We start from the raw sequence: 18,702 nt of genomic DNA, 5'->3' as shown, positions 1-18,702 counted from the left end.
TAGGAACCCCAAGGTAAGTAATCGGAAAGTTGCCCTGAGAAAATCTCAATATGCTCCGAATAGCCCTGCAGGTCTGAGAAGGAACTTTGCTAGTAAAAAAAATTTGTGACTTATCCGGGCTCACAATTTGATCAGAGATTTGACCATAATATTCCATAATTTTCTGAATGGTATTAGCGTTCGTGACCGTGGCGTGACAGAAAACCAGAATATCATCCGCATATAAAAGATGAGTTGGAAAATTAATTCCCTGTCTCATTTGCATCGGTGTAAGGGTCCCCGCGCTAACACAATTTGCAAAGAGCCTACCAAGAACATCCTCGGCGATTCCAAAAAGAATCGGAGAAAGAGGATCGCCCTGACGAACACCCCTTGAACACGCAAAATAACCTTTAAGCTGACCATTGTACAGAATAGAAATCCTAGCCGAGTGAAGCAGAATCTCAATCCAACTAATGAACTTTGAATCATAGCCAGCAACTCGAAGAACGTTAAGCAGGAAATCCCAGCTAAGAGTATCAAAAGCTTTTTTGATGTCAATCTTGCAAGCCATGTTTTGACCACGGCTCGTACGATGCATACAGTTCACGCCTTCGGATCCAATCAGAATACAATCGTGAATGGAACGACCGCTAATAAAACCAAACTGATGACGGGAAACATAAACAGCAGCAACCTGGCTCAGTCTAGACGCCAACACCTTAGTAATAATCTTGTAAAGAAAGTTGGACAAAACAATCGGTCTCAGATCCGAGACCGAATTGACGACATCTTTCTTAGGTATCAACACCAAGGTATTAGAATTGCAGCCTTGAGGAAGATAAGAATTCCGGAAAAAAAGCTTGAACAGCACACCAAATATCCACTTTAATAATCGACCAACAATGCTGAAAGAACTTACCCGAGAAACCATCAGGCCCAGGCGAGCTGTTCGGCTCCATCTGAAAAACCGCAGCAGAAATTTCCTCTTCATCCGGCAAACGAATGAGCAGATTATTATAACGATCTTCGACCATCTCCTCAATAACCGCCTCAACCGCCGTAATATCAGTATTAGTATGACTGCTAGTCGAAAACAAAGAAGAGAAGAAATCCACGATATGATCCCCAATAACCTTCTGGTCGTAATTCATATCTCCATTGATCTCCATGTGAGAAACGATGTGAGGTTTACGACGAAACCTAAGCATCGCATGAAAGAACTTCGTGTTCCTATCTCCATCTTGAAGCCAAGACACCCGGCTTTTTTGCTGTAAAAGCGAGCTCTGCCTAGAAAGCGCAACGTTGATCTTTGCTTGGGCTTCCACTTCTTTATCAAAGAGATCCTCCGTGTAACCATCCCTGGCAATCTGATCTTGAATCTCCAAAAGCTCTTGTTGAGTATTCATGATACAAGAATCAACATTTCCAAAAACATTCCGATTCCACGCGCGAAGAACCTGCCGAAGACGCTTTAATTTATGCATAACTTTAAAAATCGGGCAGCCAATCTCGGTATCCATCTGCCAGGACCCTTCCACCGTATGGAGAAAATCCGGATGTAAGGTCCACATGTTAAGGAACTTAAAGAAACGATGGCGAGGAGGAGCATCCACCATGCAATGAAGAACAAGCGGGGAATGATCCGAGGTAATACGTGGAAGAGCTTGGACAAAAACCGAACTCCAGAGATTTGCAAAAGAGTCAACGTAAATCGCTCTATCCAGACGAGACTCGACATGGGTAGGCATAAATCTACGACCAGACCACGTGTAATGCAGACCAACCGTAGGCGCCTCAATGAAACCGGTGGCTTCAATGAATTCACAGAACTCCGCACAAGCAGTAGAGTTAGGCATACAGTCACTACTTCTTTCATGGGCGCCTTTCACCGCATTAAAATCGCCAATAAAGACAACATTACCATCAATATGATCCAGAAGATCCAACCACAAATGCCGTCTGCCAGCATACGTGTTAACGCCATGCACCACCGCGATTTTGAAATTCCACGTCGACCATCTGCAGTTCATGATAACCACCTGCTCCGAGGAGAAAATCACATCATGAATAACAGAAGGATGAGAAAAAACCCAAATATTCGAACTCATGTTGTCTCTTGAATTTTGAAAACAAGGAATAAGATTCAGAGAACGCCAAAATCTAGAAAAAGTCTTCTTGAGATTCGTCTTAGGCTCAATAATCCCAACAATAACAGGGGAGAAGGAGTCGCAATGCTCCTTTAAAACTCGTTTGGACTCGTCCGTAAGGCCACGGACATTCCATACGAGGACATTCATCATAAAGACTGAGAATTCGTGTTCGGGTTTTCACCCGATTCCACTTCAGCTGCCCAACTCTTGGCCGCCACATTATTCAGGGCTCTATCATTCTTCGAGCTCCCAGATGTAATAATGAAATCTCTAGGTTTATCTCCTGCTTCCCAAGCTTTGTAAAGTTTATTTTTGATGAAATCTTCAGCCTGTTGATTGGGTTGTTGGTTAGGTTGCTGCTCCACTGACTTCCGTAGACGACTCTTGATACTATCTTCCTCAAGAATCCTCGGTTTCCTTGTCGCCAAATCTTTCGGCGGTCTCCCCCTTTTTTTCACCTGCGCCTCCGCCTCACAATTCCTGAAAGTTTCCACTATCCGCTGAGCTTTGATAGCGCTTTCCATCATATTTTCCTGTTTCTCACAATTTTTATCCCGATTGACCGAACTTTCAAAAAAGACGATCTGTTGTGAATCTTCTTCAGCCACTGTCTTGCCTCCATCCGACTGCCCATCAGATTCCTCTCCTGAATCTATCTCTTCCGTAACCGGCACAGTGATCGCCTGTAAGATATCTGGACCTGACATCAATCTATCTCCATTGGCATCCTCAAAATCAACATTCCGATCAGTTAAAGCCAACGACTGATTGTGGTTCTTTGTTCCCCGCGGTGTCAGAATCTGCTCTTCTTCAACAACAACCTGTTCCAAAACCCCCAACTGATTTAGAATCTGCTCTTCTTCGACAGCCACCTGTTGAAAAACCCCAAACTGATTTTCAGTGATAATCTGCGGTCTGTGAGCTTGGTCAGTCCTATTCTGGTCCCAAGATTTTGGTTTCCAGTTAGGTGCCCTAACCTCCTTAGCATAAGCTCCCTTATTAATTATTTCATTGTCTTTCACCAGCGACCTATCTTTGGCCTTCCCATTCCTGCTGTCCTCCTTGGATTTGTTCTTCATTTTATTGCAGTTATCAATGGAATGTCCAGTGATCTTACACTTAGAGCAGAAGGCCGGTAGTTGTTCGAATTCAAATTCGACGTGAAAGGAACGTTCTTCCCCGTCAACCAGTAAAGCCTCCGGAAGAGGGCGCGAGAGATCAATTTCCAACAAAATTCGAGCATAATGTCCAGCAGCACCACGTGCAGAAGCCCCATCAACTTTAATAGGCGATCCCATCGCCCTTCCAATACCCGTAATGACATCCAGAGTCCAAAATTCTAAGGGCAAATAATAAATGCGCATCCAAACTTCACAAAGTGATGAAATTTCTTTATAGGGGTCGAAGAATCTCACCCATTCGCGTAACCGCATGGTTCCGAAAGGTAACTCCCAAGAAGTGCTTTTCTGAACTAACGCCTTGTCTTCAGCGGTATTAAATTTAATAGTGTAGAAGCTCTTTCCCATGGGGATGATTTGCCAATCATTGTCAAAATTCCAAGCCACCTGAAGATCACGTTTAAGATCCGTGAGAAGACGCGGCTTCTCTCCTTTCCTAAGAAGAAGACGACCAATTAAAGCATGCTCAAATTGATTTATTTTGGGCAGCAGATGCTCTTTTGGCACCCTCAGCGTGGGTATTTCACCAGAGAAGTCCGGTTGCAGCGAAGTGAATCGATGAACAAGCACATCCGGCGTACGTTCAATTTGTCGGGGTCTCCTCAGAAGCGAAGCAAAAGAAGTGGTGCTCGGCCGATGAAGCTCTGTCGCCGAGGCCTTCTTAGAATTGTCTCCCTTGATCAAATCCTGAACCTGAGTATTGGATGTAGTGAATTTATGAACCTGTGAATGTCCAGAAGGTCTACCAGCAATAGATTCCTCAGCCAAACCCTTTGAATATTCAACAGCATATTTATCTTTGTCGTGACATTCTCCATGGCTATGACGTTGATTAAAGAAATTATTGGAAACTTGCGGCAGATTCAGCCCTGCCTTATCAACCATAATCGGCAACTGTTGTTGGTTGATTTGCATCGTAGGCGTCGGTGGCTTGCTCGGCGACATTGGCGGCATCGGTTGAGGCGTGCCGGCGATCTCAGCAAAGGACTGCATGGGCGGCGACTGGGCCGTTGAGCAGATCTCTTCTTCAGCGGCAGAGAGGTTCGGCAGCAGCTGCGGAGCTTCATCAGCGGCTGCGGCGGTAGCGGACCTTCGCCAGTTGCTGCGAGGAGACGTCGGAGGCGGAAGGCCGGAACGCTGGGTGGCTATGGGAACAGCCCGGTCGCCGGTGATTGAGAGATCCATTTCTCTCTCAGATCGCCTTAGGAACAGAGGTGCTGGGTCTGGAGATGCGACGGTAGCGGAGACGGGAAGGAATTCGGAAGGAAATCGCGGTCTGCCGTAGCTGTTGACTTGCTGCTGACGAGCGGCGTTCTTCTCCACCTTGTGGGGTGGCGGGCCGCCAAACGGCGTTCCTCTCCGCTGACCGGAGCCAGATTCCAGCGGGCAGCCAGCGGTGGCGATCGGCCTGGTCGTGCTCCGCTCGTACTTCTTCGTAGGACAGCGGGGCCGGATCTGGAGAATCGCCTCAGCGGGGCCGGATCTGGAGATGCGACGGGAGACTGAAGCGGTGGTGAATCGCGGTCAGCCGGAGCTTATGACTGCGATTGCTGCGGATCGTCTCCGCTGACTGCGGAAAGGCTTGAGCGGCGTTCGTCTCCGCCTTGTGGGGCTGGTCGGGTGTGGCGTGCGGAGTCTGGATCGGCGTTGTCGGCGTCTGGTCGGGTGCGGTGGTGAGTCTGGATCGGCGTCTGGTCGGGTGCGGAGAAGAGAATTCGCGGTGGGCCGCGGCGTGCTCAGCGCCGCCGACCGGATCGAGGATCCGAGCAGATCTGCTTTAAGTTAACGAAAAGCCATATGGAAAAGATCCATAAAGAAAAACGGAGTTCCTTATGTCGTTACTTTCTTTTTACCATTGTTTGTTATTATTACTATTATGCTTGTGTAGCTTTTAATAAAAAATGCCTAAAATGTACGAAATACTCAAAAAAAATGTAATGTATTAAAACTAATTTGAATATATTGAAACTATATAATTTTCATATTGCTTGTTATTATTACTATTATGTTTGTCTTTTAATAAAAAAATGTCTTAAATATATGGAATGCCCAAAAAATATTTTGTAATATATTGAAACTATATAATCTATAAAATATTGTTCGTTATTATTATTATTATTATGCTCGTATTTCAATAAAAAATACTTTAAATATACGGAATGTCAAAAAAAAAAAACTCAGGGGCTCCCGTACAAGCTCAGCACCCCCCTCGCCCACCCTCCTCAGCTTAATTCATGGCTCCGCCACTGATGACGACCGATAATCTATTCTTTTATATATCTATACTAATATAAAAAGAGCCTTAGGTACAACATGTGGATTGCTTATTTTACCCCTATTATATGTTTTATTTTAATTAAGGTTATTTTACATATTATATATTTAAACGAATATATTAATTTGTTAAAAATTACACTAAATCTATGTGATATATATCTATATCTATTGATAAGGTTTATAAATAAATATATCTATCCAATTAATTTTATTTAGTAGAAATATTGAAGTTTAAGCTAGACTAGAAAATTGAAAGAGAGCAGAGAAGAGAGAGGCAGTTGAGAGAGAATTTTCTATATCTGAAACTTGAAGAAGAAGTTTACAATTTACAGAATATATAAATGAGGCAAAGGCTTCAGTTATAACAGAAAAAGCTAACTCCCTAACTGCTGAGCTGGCTAACTCTAACAAACTCGCGTTCTTCACTTAACGCGACTTTACAACTGTTATATACATTCAACATACTCCCAAAAAAGTTTTCACCAACAATTGCTATCCGGGAGAAGAAAGCTTGAGCTAATCTCGAAGATGACAGAACCTTTGTTCGGATAAAGGTTTAGTAAAGATATCGGCAATTTTATCATCAGTGGGAATATGACCAACCTCTACTACCTTGGCCAAGACTTTTTCTCGTACAAAATGTATGTCTACCTCTATGTGTTTGGTTCTTGAATGAAACACAGGATTTGTAGAGAGAGTAACAGCACTAGTGTTGTCACACCAAATCTGATGAGAACCCGGGATATTGAGCCCAAGTTCCTGACACAGGGACTGTAACCATAAGAGCTCTGTGGTGGTATTAGCAAGCGATAGATACTCAGATCCCGGCGCTGCTACGCCATACCACTTGTTGTTTCTTTGGCTTCTTGGATTTCATAGGTTTGGGTTTGGTAGTGGTGGTGGCGGCTTGAGTGTTTAAGGTTGAGGCTTTTCTGGTTTTGGCCATTTTTCGAGAGGAATGAGGGTTTTGTTCGAAGGAATGAAGGTTGTAATGATTGTGGCCCAGAAAGCTTTGTGCTCCAGTTCAACGGGTAGATGGCACTTCTTGCCAAATACCATCTGATATGGGGATATCCCAAATGGAGTCTTGAATGTTGTTCAATATGCCCACAGGGCATCATCCATTCTGGTACTCCATCCTTTTTCATTTGGTCCCACAACCTTCCTCATAATGGTCTTGATGATCTTGTTGGACAACTCGGCCAAACCATTGGCCTGTGAGTGGTAGGTTGTGGACACCCTGTGTTGAACTCCATACTTCTTGAGTAGGCTCCCTATTGTGGCATTGCAGAAGTGTGTGCCCTGGTCACTGATGATTGCTCTGGGCACACCGCAGCGGCTGAATATGTGGGATCTCAAGAAGCTGGACACCACCCTTTGCTGCTGCCTTTGGTCTACCCCTTCTATTTCCACTTGATGTTCGAGTAGATGTACCACTAGCATTTGTTGCACGGTTGACATGAGTGACATGCTTGTTTTGAGGCATCTGTAAAGAATACTGAAAGTGTTATGATTATTGATTAATGTTAAAGCCTTATGATCTATGTTGGCAACTGCATTCTCAAGACCCCAACTCAATAAAAAATAAAGTTTTGTAAGTGTATATGTATAATTCATAATGAACAGATAATTATGACAATGTAAGCAATAAAGTCATATTGTTGGTCTGAGATGAAGCACCGTCCTTCTCCTGTCCCTATCTCCAAATCGTCACTCAAGCATTTCACAAACCATCCCCAATTTTCTTCATTTTCAATGCCTACCACTGCCCATGAAACCGAGTACATTTGATTGTTGGCTTCCTTACCAACAGCACAAAGGAGAATATCCCCCACAGAAGTCTTCAAAAAACACCCATCCAATCCTAAAATGGGTCTACATCCCTACTTAAATCCTTTTCTTAAGGCACTATATCCCATATATACTGCCTTAAATACATTTGCTTCTCCAGTGACCAACTCAAACCGGCCTTCTGGATCCACCCTCCTATTCTCTGCAATGTAACTCCTAATCAAAGCATAATGGTCAGACACTGTCCCCCTAACCATTTGCTGTGCAATTGACCTACCCTTGTAAAGCCTATCCCTTCCCACCTGTGTTCCAAATCTCCTCCAGATGGCATTCCTCAACTCAGGAATATTAATAGTACTCATAATCATGAACACATTGAGATACCTCTTCACTTAGAACTCACTAACTTATTGTTCATGGACTTGGTGCACTTGTGTCTCCCACCAATTCTTTTCACCTTGAAAGAGCCTTCTCCCTTCACTATGCTAGCATAAACACTCCACGGGCTCAGTCCTTACTTCATCATCAATCATATCAAATATCTTCTTGTTTGCAATTAAACTTCTTTTCTTCCTAGATTGGATGTATTCCTCATCACCCGAGGCTAGTTCTAGGTCATCTAATCCATCATCATCACTAGAAGGCAACTCAGTTGGTTGTTCATAGTCTTGATCCTCACTGTCATCATCACTTCCTAATAACCAGTCATTGTAGTGGTCAGACAAAGCTTGCTCATCATCAGTATCTCCCAATTCTTGTTCCAAAGAGTTACCTATACCCCTGTCATTATTCCCCACAACTTCACTACCAGTTATCTTCTCCTTACCCTTGTAAGTCATCCCTACATCTGCATTAGGAGGATCAACCTGACTCTTATCCTTTTCTTTACCCTTCTGATTAAACCCTAAAACATCTTTAACACCGACCTCACTCTTACCCTTTTCTTTGAACCCAGACACAGTTTTCTGACCCTCAATGTATAGATTGACAACATTAGTCTTGTCAGAAATTGTTTTCAACCACTCCATTACCTCTTTATCAGAAAATATTTCGACATAATCATCACTAGCAGTCTTATAGCACATTTTTGTTGAGTTAGGGAAACCTATACTCTCCACTAACTCAACAACATCAAAATATCCAAACTTATCTTTATCTACCTGAGTTTTCCAGTCTACTGTCCCCCCTAAATAAGAATTTTTCCCACACAACTCCATAAACCGATCCCCATGATGAATAAAAACCGAAAACAAATCGTTGCAAATGAAGAAAAAGGAACTTTTTCAGCCATGCAATAAACTACAAAAAATACTTTTGGAGATACATTAAAAAATGGTGAAAAGAGCCCACCTTTTGAACATTTCTCCAACATCCGGTCCCAGATGCCTCCACTTGGGCGACAAACTGGATTTCTATAATATCCACACCCACGATTCTCGAAGAACAGCGACAACACTTGAGGAATATCAGTGGCACCAGTGTTCCCGCCCTAGAACTAAAGAGGTAGAAAGTGAAGGGTTATTGTGAAAAGGGGTGAATTTGTGGCGGTAAAATTCCAACCCTTTGCATTCCAACGACGTCGTTTTGATGTAAACGACGTCATTTAAGGCCCCATTCGAAACGATGTCGTCCGCTTTCACCATCCGGCATCGCCATGTGGGTACGCCGATTGCCATGTCAGCTTTAAGTAGGCCGCATAAGCTCGTCGGGGGATAAATCAAATCAATTTCTCCGGTGATGGTTTATTGTGCCAAAGTAAAAGGTCATGAAATATTCCTGAATTTGAGAATTTCTCGTGAATTTACCGGCAATTAACCCTTTAAAAAATTACTAAAATTATGAAAATAATATCATACGTCGAGCATTTTGATCGACTACTCAATAAAATTATACTATAGGATAATATATTATATTAAATTAGTCAACTCAAAAAATGACTATAATTGTGAAAGAAAAAAAAATGCAGCAAATAAATGCACTTATAGAGTGATAATGATTCTATCTTAGCTACATAATCAGCTAATCACGTTAAATGGTGGAGTTTGATAATAGGATAGTTAAACAATTTGTGGAATTGATTGATATAATTGAAGGAAATAAGATTTTTAATTATTTTGGGAATATTATGTGTAATCTTTTCTTTAATAATTACCATGGATAATTATGTAATATGTAAATACAGATAAATTAAATGATTTTTAGCAGTACTCAAATTATTAATTACTTTACTACACTATATTTGTGAGGGTACCCATTGAGTAGAAGATTCCGTACGTTATTCAATTTTCACAATAACTTCATGTCAGCTATCTACATCATTCGTAAACCACCTAATTTGCGTATGGTTACATATCTCAATGTTTTTTTTCCCTCTAAAGCTTATCCCATGAACTTGTATTTGTTTAAATCGTTTAAATAAGCTCCCCGACAAAATACAAATATGGATCGTTGAGTTATGAGGTCACCCACACTAAAACCCAAGAAAACCTTCTTAATTTAGAAAAAAAAATAATAATAACGGAGCAGGCTTTTCCGACCAAGAAGAAGTAGTTACATTGTAGTAATACTTAAGTCTATTCTCAGCAACTTGGTCTCAGTTTCTTGCATGCTGATGCTGCTGGTCTAATTAACGTTTTGCGTTTGTCGTAATGCCCGTTTAACTTTCTCTCCTCTCCCTCTTTTTATTTGCTGTACGATAGATGATGAAATTATAAGCACATTTTACTTAAATATAATTTAATTGATTTTGTTGAATTATAAGCTTCACATTTAGTGTATTTCCCATGAGGAACAGCATGAGTAATCCCCGCCAATGTGTGCGATTATTGAGTATTTTCTTGTTGGTCTATTTTGTCAGTGTGCAATCACAAAATCAATCTAACTATGCTCCAAGAGACGCGATTTTCTTCAACTGTGGAGGCCCTAATTCCACTGATTCCGACGGCCGAAAATGGATATCCGACAGCAGCTTTGCCCCGCCCACCACCACGGCCGCCGCCACCGCAGACGTGCAGAAGCCCGACGTGCCTCAAGTCCCTTACATGACAGCCCGAGTCTCCCGCTCCAACTTCACCTACACCTTCCGAGTAGCTCCAGGCCGCATCTTCGTCCGTCTGCACTTGTACTCCGCCTCCTACAACGGCCTCAACGCCGCCGACGCTCTCTTCTCGGCCACGACAGCAGGCTACACCCTCTTGAAAAACTTCAGCGCCGCCCAGACGATGGAGGCTCTCAGCTCCACTCACATGGTGAAGGAGTTTTCCGTCCACGTTCCGCCGGGACAAGCTCTGAACATCACATTCGCGCCAGCTGAAGATTCCGGCAACTCGTATGCCTTCGTGAATGGGATCGAATTAGTGTCGCATCCCGATATATACACCATGGATGCCACTGCAATCGTGGTGGGTCAATCAACTGGATTCAGCATTGATAACTCTACAGCCATGGAAAACGTCTACCGCCTTAACGTGGGCGGAAACGCCATCAAACCGTCTGATGATAATGGGCTTTTCCGATCATGGGGTATTGACCTGGATTACTTGCTTAGTGCAGCCTCTGGGGTCACCGGAGCTCCCGATCCGAACGTCACGGTGGGATTGCCGTCAAACTATGCGGCGCCGCTGGATTTGTACACGACGCTGAGATCGATGGGGCCTGATGACTCTGTCAACCGAAATTTCAATCTCACTTGGCTCTTCGCTGTGGATTCCGGCTTCTCCTACCTTGTTCGCCTCCATTTCTGCGAGATAGACGGCGTTATAAGCAAGACAAACCAGAGGGTTTTTAGCATTTTCTTGAACAATGGGACTGCGGCGGCTGAGGCGGATGTGATTGCCTGGGCGGGCGGAAATGGAGTTCCGATTCACCGGGATTATGTGGTGTTCGTCCCCTCTTCCGGTCCGCCGCGCCAGGATCTTTGGCTCGATTTGCATCCTTACACTGCTTCCAAGCCTCAATACTACGACGCTATCTTGAACGGATTGGAGATTTTCAAGATTAATGACACTAGAGGCAATCTTGGTGGCCCAAATCCAATCCCTCCCCCTCGCCCAAAATCCGATCCTTCAAGTAAACGGCCCTAAAAAAATCACAGAGCCGCCATCGGAGGAGGGGTTGGCACCGGAGTTGCTGCGCTTCTTGTGGTTCTTCTACTTGGTTGTTGCCGTCGGAAGGACTCCAGCGGCGGTGAAGCTGATGGCAGCAGTAGCAGCAGCCTCCCTTCAAACGTGTGCCGCCACTTCTCCATCGCGGAGATCAAGGCCGCCACCAACGATTTCGACGAGGCTCTTCTCCTCGGCCTGGGAGGCTTCGGCAAGGTCTACAGAGGCGAGATCAACGGCGGCAGCACCAAAGTAGCCGTCAAGCGAGGGAACCCGCAGTCGCAACAGGGGGTACACGAGTTCCAGACAGAGATCGAGATGCTCTCCAAGCTCCGCCACCGCCACCTCGTCTCTCTCATCGGATTCTGCCAAGACAACTGCGAGATGATCCTCGTCTACGACTACATGGCTAACGGAACTCTCCGCGATCATCTCTACGGCACCTCAGCCGCTCCCCTGTCGTGGAGGCAGAGGCTGGAGATCTGCATCGGCGCCGCGCGCGGCTTGCATTATCTGCACACGGGGCCCAAGCACACCATCATCCATCGCGATGTCAAGACGACCAACATACTATTGGACGACAAGTGGGTGGCGAAGGTCTCCGATTTCGGGCTATCAAAAACGGGGCCTTCGCTGGACGACACCCACGTGAGCACCTTGGTGAAGGGCAGCTTCGGGTATCTGGACCCGGAGTACTACCGGAGGCAGCGGCTGACGGAGAAATCCGACGTGTACTCGTTTGGAGTGGTGCTCTTTGAGGTCCTGTGCGCTCGTCCGCCTCTGATGCGGAGGCTGCCGGAGGAGCAAGTTAGCTTGGCGGAGTGGGCGCAGCAATGCTACAACGAGGGCGTCCTTGATGGGATTGTGGACCAGTGTCTGATCGGGAAGATTGCGCGAGAGAGCTTCGATAAGTTTGCGGAGACGGCGGCGAAGTGCGTGGATGAGGTGGGGATGGAGATGAAAGATATTATGGACTAGATTAGGATATATTTGATGTATTCTAATATTAAGGAAGACAAGACAATTTAGAATTGTCTTCTTCACTTATAAATAAGGGGCTTGGCCTTACAAATGACAAGATTACAAAAACATTAGCTTAGAGCTTTTGTTTGGCAAAACACTAAGAGAGCACTATAGTTTCAATCGGAGATTTCCTAGCTGTCGACGATTGAATCGTGCACTTGGAATAGTTCCTGCATTGAATCGACATACACGTGGATACCTTAGTAGTGGATTCACGGCAAGAATCGAGACGCGCGTGTACCACACAACGAGTAAGTTATTCTTTTCGTTGTGTGTTTATCTCTACACGTGATGCATTTGTAAATCTAGATCTAATCCTTGAATGTATATTCCGCTGCGTATCATTAGATGATGTCAAGGATAACCAACAGTGGTATCAGAGCCCGGGGCTCGATTTACAACTGCTATTGTGTTCTAATTGTTTATGGGTTAAGAATATGTGATTTTAGAAATCTGAAATTGAAAATTCAGTTTGAAATCGAAATTTTTGAAATATGTTTCGACTTTCGAATTGGAATTGAAATCGATAGTTTTGGAATTGGGTTTTTGTTGCTGGGCAACATTCGAACCTTTGCTGGATCACTGCTGCTGCCATCGACCACCGCCGATGCAGAGGGCGTGGGTGATTGACGAGGCGGCGCAGGTGGGTCGGGGCTCGCCGGTGCGCCGCGCCCGACCACTCGCTGCCGTCTGCGTCGCGCCTCGATTCAGAGACGCCGCTATCCCTCTGCAACGCGTCCCTAACGCGGGCTTGGAGTCCGGTGGTGGGAGGCGACGGCGTGGTGGCGTGTTGGTGGCGAGACGACGCAAGAAGCGTCGCACCGGTGGTGGTCTCGCGCGGCGGACCTGCGCGCTCGCGGCGAGAGCGCCGCTTCTTCCTCCGCTGAAGACGCCCTCCGACGCAGCTTCGAACCGCGACCGGCGTGGAGACCTCCGGCGTGAACCGCGACCGGCGTGGAGACCTCCGGCGTGATGGCGTCTTCGTTTCGCGCGCGGCGGCGGCGGGCTGACTGGCGGCGTGGCGACGGGAAGGAGAAGGGGCAGCGGCTGCTGCTGCAAACCCCTTTTACTAACCCTAGCTGCTGAATTGTGTATTTGGGCCAAGGGTGTTTGGGCCCGGTCTGGGCTTCTTTTCTATGGGCTGCGAAAATTGTTTAATGAAAGGGGTTGGGCCTTTATTTCATTTAAATGGCCCAGTTGGGCTGTAACAGCCCCTTAATAAAAAAAAAATCTTTTATTAATTTAGAATTAATAATTGAACCCCAATTTCAGAATTAATTTATTAATTGGATTAATAAATTTAATTTATTGTTATTAATTTTGAATTAATAATAATAGAAATAAATTTATATTAATTTAGAATTAATATAAATTGATTAACCCATATTCAATTAGAGAATAAAATATTAATTTGATTAATGTTTTTATTCGTAGAGGTTTTATGTCTTTATGTGATAAGCATGCTATTTGATTTTATGCTTATTATTTAACTATAGTAGTTAAAGACCGCATTTATCTTGGGTAGGCGGCGCCCAATATGTGTGGTCCGCATTTTATGTGCCTGGGTAGGCGGCACCCAGAAATTGTTTTGCTATTTAATATTGGATATTAAATATAAGCAATTAGTATCACATTCTAAATCCCCATTAAATATAAGTCTTTGTGTAAAACACAAAATGCGTCGTCCATCATAATTGTTTGAGTACCTAACCTTTTTCGTCCAAGAGTATTTACATAAAATTGTATACTCTAAATCGACAAGGCCAAGACTCATTCATAGGTTGGCACCGTGTGATGGGGTTGACTTACTTAAATTATTTTGGAACGCAAAGCGACCAAGAATGATTTAAGAACGCAGATTAATTGGATTAATCAACCAAAAGTTGCAAAATTGTTGTTGCAATTGGCTTAGAGGCCTACTAAGTGATATTATTGTAGTCATCAGCAAAGCAGAGGCTGCATAATATTGACTTGGATCTTGGACCACTAATATTTATATGGATTATAAATTCGTATTTTACGTTGGGGGCGTAAGATATGTTAAAATTAGTGGGAGCTAATCAATACGATAGCCCATTGTTTGATTAATGATACAATGTGATCATAGTTTATTCTTTCTAATTTACTTTTCTTTATTTATTGATCAGATAATATGTCGAATTTGTCACTGAAATGTTTGATAGAAACAAACAAATTGACTGGGTCAAACTTCACGGATTGGCTCCGTTGCTTGCGTCTGGTCTTAAGGCTAGAGAAGATTGAGTATGTCTTGGACAACCCAATTACTGTCATTCCTGACAAGCAGTCTGCTGAGTATGCATCATTTGATGAAGCTGCTCACAAGAAGCATGTCGAGGATGCAACATCGGCACAATGTGTGATGTTGTCCTCTATGACTACGGAGTTACAGAGGCAACACGAACACATGTTCCCTTATGATATGCTAAAACACTTGAAGAGTCTGTATGCTTCAGAAGCTCAGACTATGGAGTATGAGATACTCCGAGATCTTTTCAAGTGTAAGCTTCAGGAAGGGAGTCCGGTTTCTGATCATGTACTGAAGATGATCGGGTTGATTGAGAGGTTGGCATCGATTGGAACGATGCTACCCGCTACTGTCTCTGTCAATCTGATTCTGCAGTCTTTGCCTGCCTCATTTGAAAACTTCATTGTGAACTTCAATATGAACGGCACGAAGGCAAGCCTGCCTGAGCTTCATAACATGTTGAAGACCTATGAGTCTTCCACCTCTAAAGGCAAATCTGTGCTCATGGTGAGCTCTACTGCCACGTCTTCCAAAAGGAAGTACAAGCAGAAGAAAAAGCAGAAGAAGGCATTTGATGCTGGTTTGAAGCCTAAAGGTGGAGGGGCTCAGAAAAGGCCGAAGTTGCCAAAGGATGAATGCCTATTCTGTCATGAAAAGGGGCACTGGAAGAGAGACTGCCCGAAATACAAGGCACAAGGTGCATCGGGTATGAGCTCGGGTATGTTTGTCATTGAGATAAACATGTCTATTGATAATTCACAATCTTGGGTATTAGATACAGCTTGTGGCTCACACATTTGCAATAATGTGCAGGGCCTAAGTGAAACCAAGAAAGTGATGCCTGGGAAAGTCGATCTACGCGTGGGAAATGGAGCAAGAGTTGCTGCTGAACGCGTGGGGACTTATAGATTAGATCTTCCTTCGGGAAATAGACTTGTTTTAAGTAATTGTTACTTCGTTCCTTCTATTTCTAAGAATATTATTTCCATTCCGATGTTGGACATTGAAGGCTTTTCCTTCCATTTTGGAAACAGTAGATGCTCGTTTTCCCTTAATGGATTGTTTTATGGAAGTGCCTCTCTTTTGAATGGTTTATATTATCTTGAATGTGAAAGGAGTATTCTCAATGTACAAAACAAACGACCTAAGCTGAGTAATGCGAATAATACTACCTATCTTTGGCATTGTAGACTTGGTCATATCAATGAGAACATGATAGCAAGATTGAGAAAGTTAGACTATCTCAAATCATTTGACCTTGAGTCATATGGTGCTTGTGAATCCTGTCTCAAAGGTAAGATGACTAAGAAACCTTTTTCTGGGAAGGGGTTACGAGCCAAAGACTTGCTAGAATTGATTCACACAGATGTGTGTGGACTGTTCCCAACAGAAGCAAGAGGTGGATATTCGTACTTTATAACTTTTACTGATGATTTTTCGAGGTATGGATATGTGTATCTCATGAAGCACAAATCTGAGGCCTTTGAGAAATTTAAGGAGTTTAAGTTAGAAGTCGAGAAACAACTTGGGAAAAGTATAAAGGCTCTTCGATCAGATCGAGGAGGAGAATACTTAAGCCATGAGTTTCTTGATTACTTAAAATCACATGGAATTCGGTCAGACTGGACTCCTTCGGGGACACCTCAAATGAACGGGGTATCCGAAAGGAGGAATCGAACTTTATTAGATATGGTTCGATCCATGATGAGTTTTGCAAGTCTCCCTTTATTCCTTTGGGGTCATGCCTTACAGACCGCTGTTTATATTCTGAATAGAGTTCCTTCTAAATCAGTTGAGAAAACACCATATGAGTTATGGTGTGGCAAAAAGGCAAGTCTTAACCATATGCGGACCTGGGGATGTCCTGCTTTTGTTAAGAAAATGATGACTGATAAGTTGGAATATAAAAGTGAGAAATGTTATTTTGTGGGATATCCTAAGGAAACAATTGGATATTATTTCTACGTTCCCGGTGATCACAAGGTGATTGTTTCCCGGAATGTGACGTTTCTTGAAGACACCTTTGTCTCTAAGGAACAAGGTCACAATACGATAGAACTTGAAGAAATTCAAGAATCGCAAAATAACATAGAGGATGAAAACTTGTCTAATGGTGTGGACAAGAATTCAGTGGGAGTATTTGATGATCTATTGGGAAGGGGAATATCTCTTAGAGAGACGCCTCAAGACAATGAGATGCATCAAAGACACGATGATACAATAGTTGTGTCACCACCACCTCAAGAAAATCTTGAGGATGTCCCTGAAAATTCCGAAACTGTTGAAACGTTCAACACAGAGGAACCTGCTCGCATTCAGAATATACAACCCGAACAAACGCAAGAACAACTCCATAGGCCTCGTAGGAATCGTCGAGCACCTGAAAGACTTAATCTATTGGTTGAGAACCAAGATGATGGAGTTGATCCAGATGATGATGAACCTAAGACCTATACCGAAGCGGTGTCGGGCACCGACTCGGAGAAGTGGCTTGAAGCCTTAATTTCCGAAATGGACTCGATGTACTTCAATCTAGTCTGGGAACTAGTTGATTTGCCAGATGGGAAATATCCCATAGGCTGCAAATGGATCTTCAAAAAGAAGAGAGATGCAGATGGCATAGTACGAACCTACAAGGCTAGGTTGGTGGCAAAGGGTTATAGTCAACGCGAGGGCATTGATTATGACGAAACCTTTTCACCAGTTGCAAAGATCAAGTCCATTAGGATTTTACTTGCTATAGCTGCATATTATAACTTTGACATTTAGCAAATGGATGTCAAAACTGCGTTTCTCAATGGAGAACTTGAAGAGGAAGTCTATATGACTCAACCTGAAGGTTTTGTATCCAAAGAAAGGCCGAATGCAGTATGTAGGCTAAAGAAGTCCATTTATGGACTTAAGCAAGCTTCTAGGAGTTGGAATATTTGCTTTGACAGAGCTATCAAATCGTTTGATTTTGTCAGAAGCAAAGAGGATCCATGTGTTTATAGTAAACGCAAAGATGGGAACATTGTCTACCTTATCATATATGTTGATGATATTTTGATTATGGGTAGTGATCGTTCCATGATGCAATCCGTGAAAGATTGGTTGGCTAGCTCCTTCATGATGAAGGACCTAGGTGATGCTTCCTATATCCTTGGGATAAAGATCTATCGGGATAGACCTAATAGATTGTTGGGATTATCACAATCCACCTACATAGACAAATTGCTAAAGCGCTTCTCAATGGAAAATTCCAAGAAAGGATTTCTTCCTATGGGACATGGTAGTATCTTGTCTAAGAAGGGTTGCCCTTCTAATGACCAAGAGATTGAATACATGAAAAGGATCCCATATGCTTCTGCTATAGGATCGATAATGTATGCCATGACATCTACTAGGCCAGATGTGGCATATGCGCTTAGCATGACAGGCAGATTTCAGCAAAATCCCGGTGAGGTACATTGGAGAACTGTCAAGACTATTCTAAAGTACCTTAGAAGGACTAAAGAATACTTCTTAGTCTATGGTGGACAGCCAGAGTTATCAGTTACTGGGTATACTGATGCTAGCTTCCAAATAGACCATGATGACTATAAGTCACAGTCTGGCTATGTCTTCATCCTCAATGGTGGAGCAGTTAGTTGGAATAGTTCCAAACAAAGCACTACTGCCGACTCCACCACCGAAGCCGAGTATATTGCTGCATCTGAAGCTGCCAAGGAGGCTGTGGCTCTGTTAGAATTCGTGAAAGAACTGGGTGTCATTCCAAGTACCAATTGTGCAATACCGTTGTATTGTGACAACACTGGTGCAGTTGCGCAAGCAAAGGAACCAAGACCCACGAATAGAAACAAGCACATTCCCCGAAGATATCATCTGAACAGAGAAATAATTGAAAGAGGCGATGTGAAATTAGAAAGAATACCCACTGATGATAACTTAGCCGA

General features: G+C 43.5%; 1 pseudogene; it reads left to right on the top strand.

The window, feature by feature from the left end:
• Positions 1-10,171: 10,171 nt before the first annotated feature.
• On the top strand, positions 10,172-12,456 carry LOC131018686 (receptor-like protein kinase FERONIA; annotated as a pseudogene).
• Positions 12,457-18,702: the final 6,246 nt, after the last annotated feature.

Source organism: Salvia miltiorrhiza, chromosome 3 (genome assembly GCF_028751815.1).
Source record: "Salvia miltiorrhiza cultivar Shanhuang (shh) chromosome 3, IMPLAD_Smil_shh, whole genome shotgun sequence".
Classification (NCBI taxonomy): Eukaryota; Viridiplantae; Streptophyta; class Magnoliopsida; order Lamiales; family Lamiaceae; genus Salvia; species Salvia miltiorrhiza.
The sequence above is the reverse complement of the archived record's forward strand: the minus strand, read 5'-3'. Positions and strand labels throughout refer to the sequence as shown.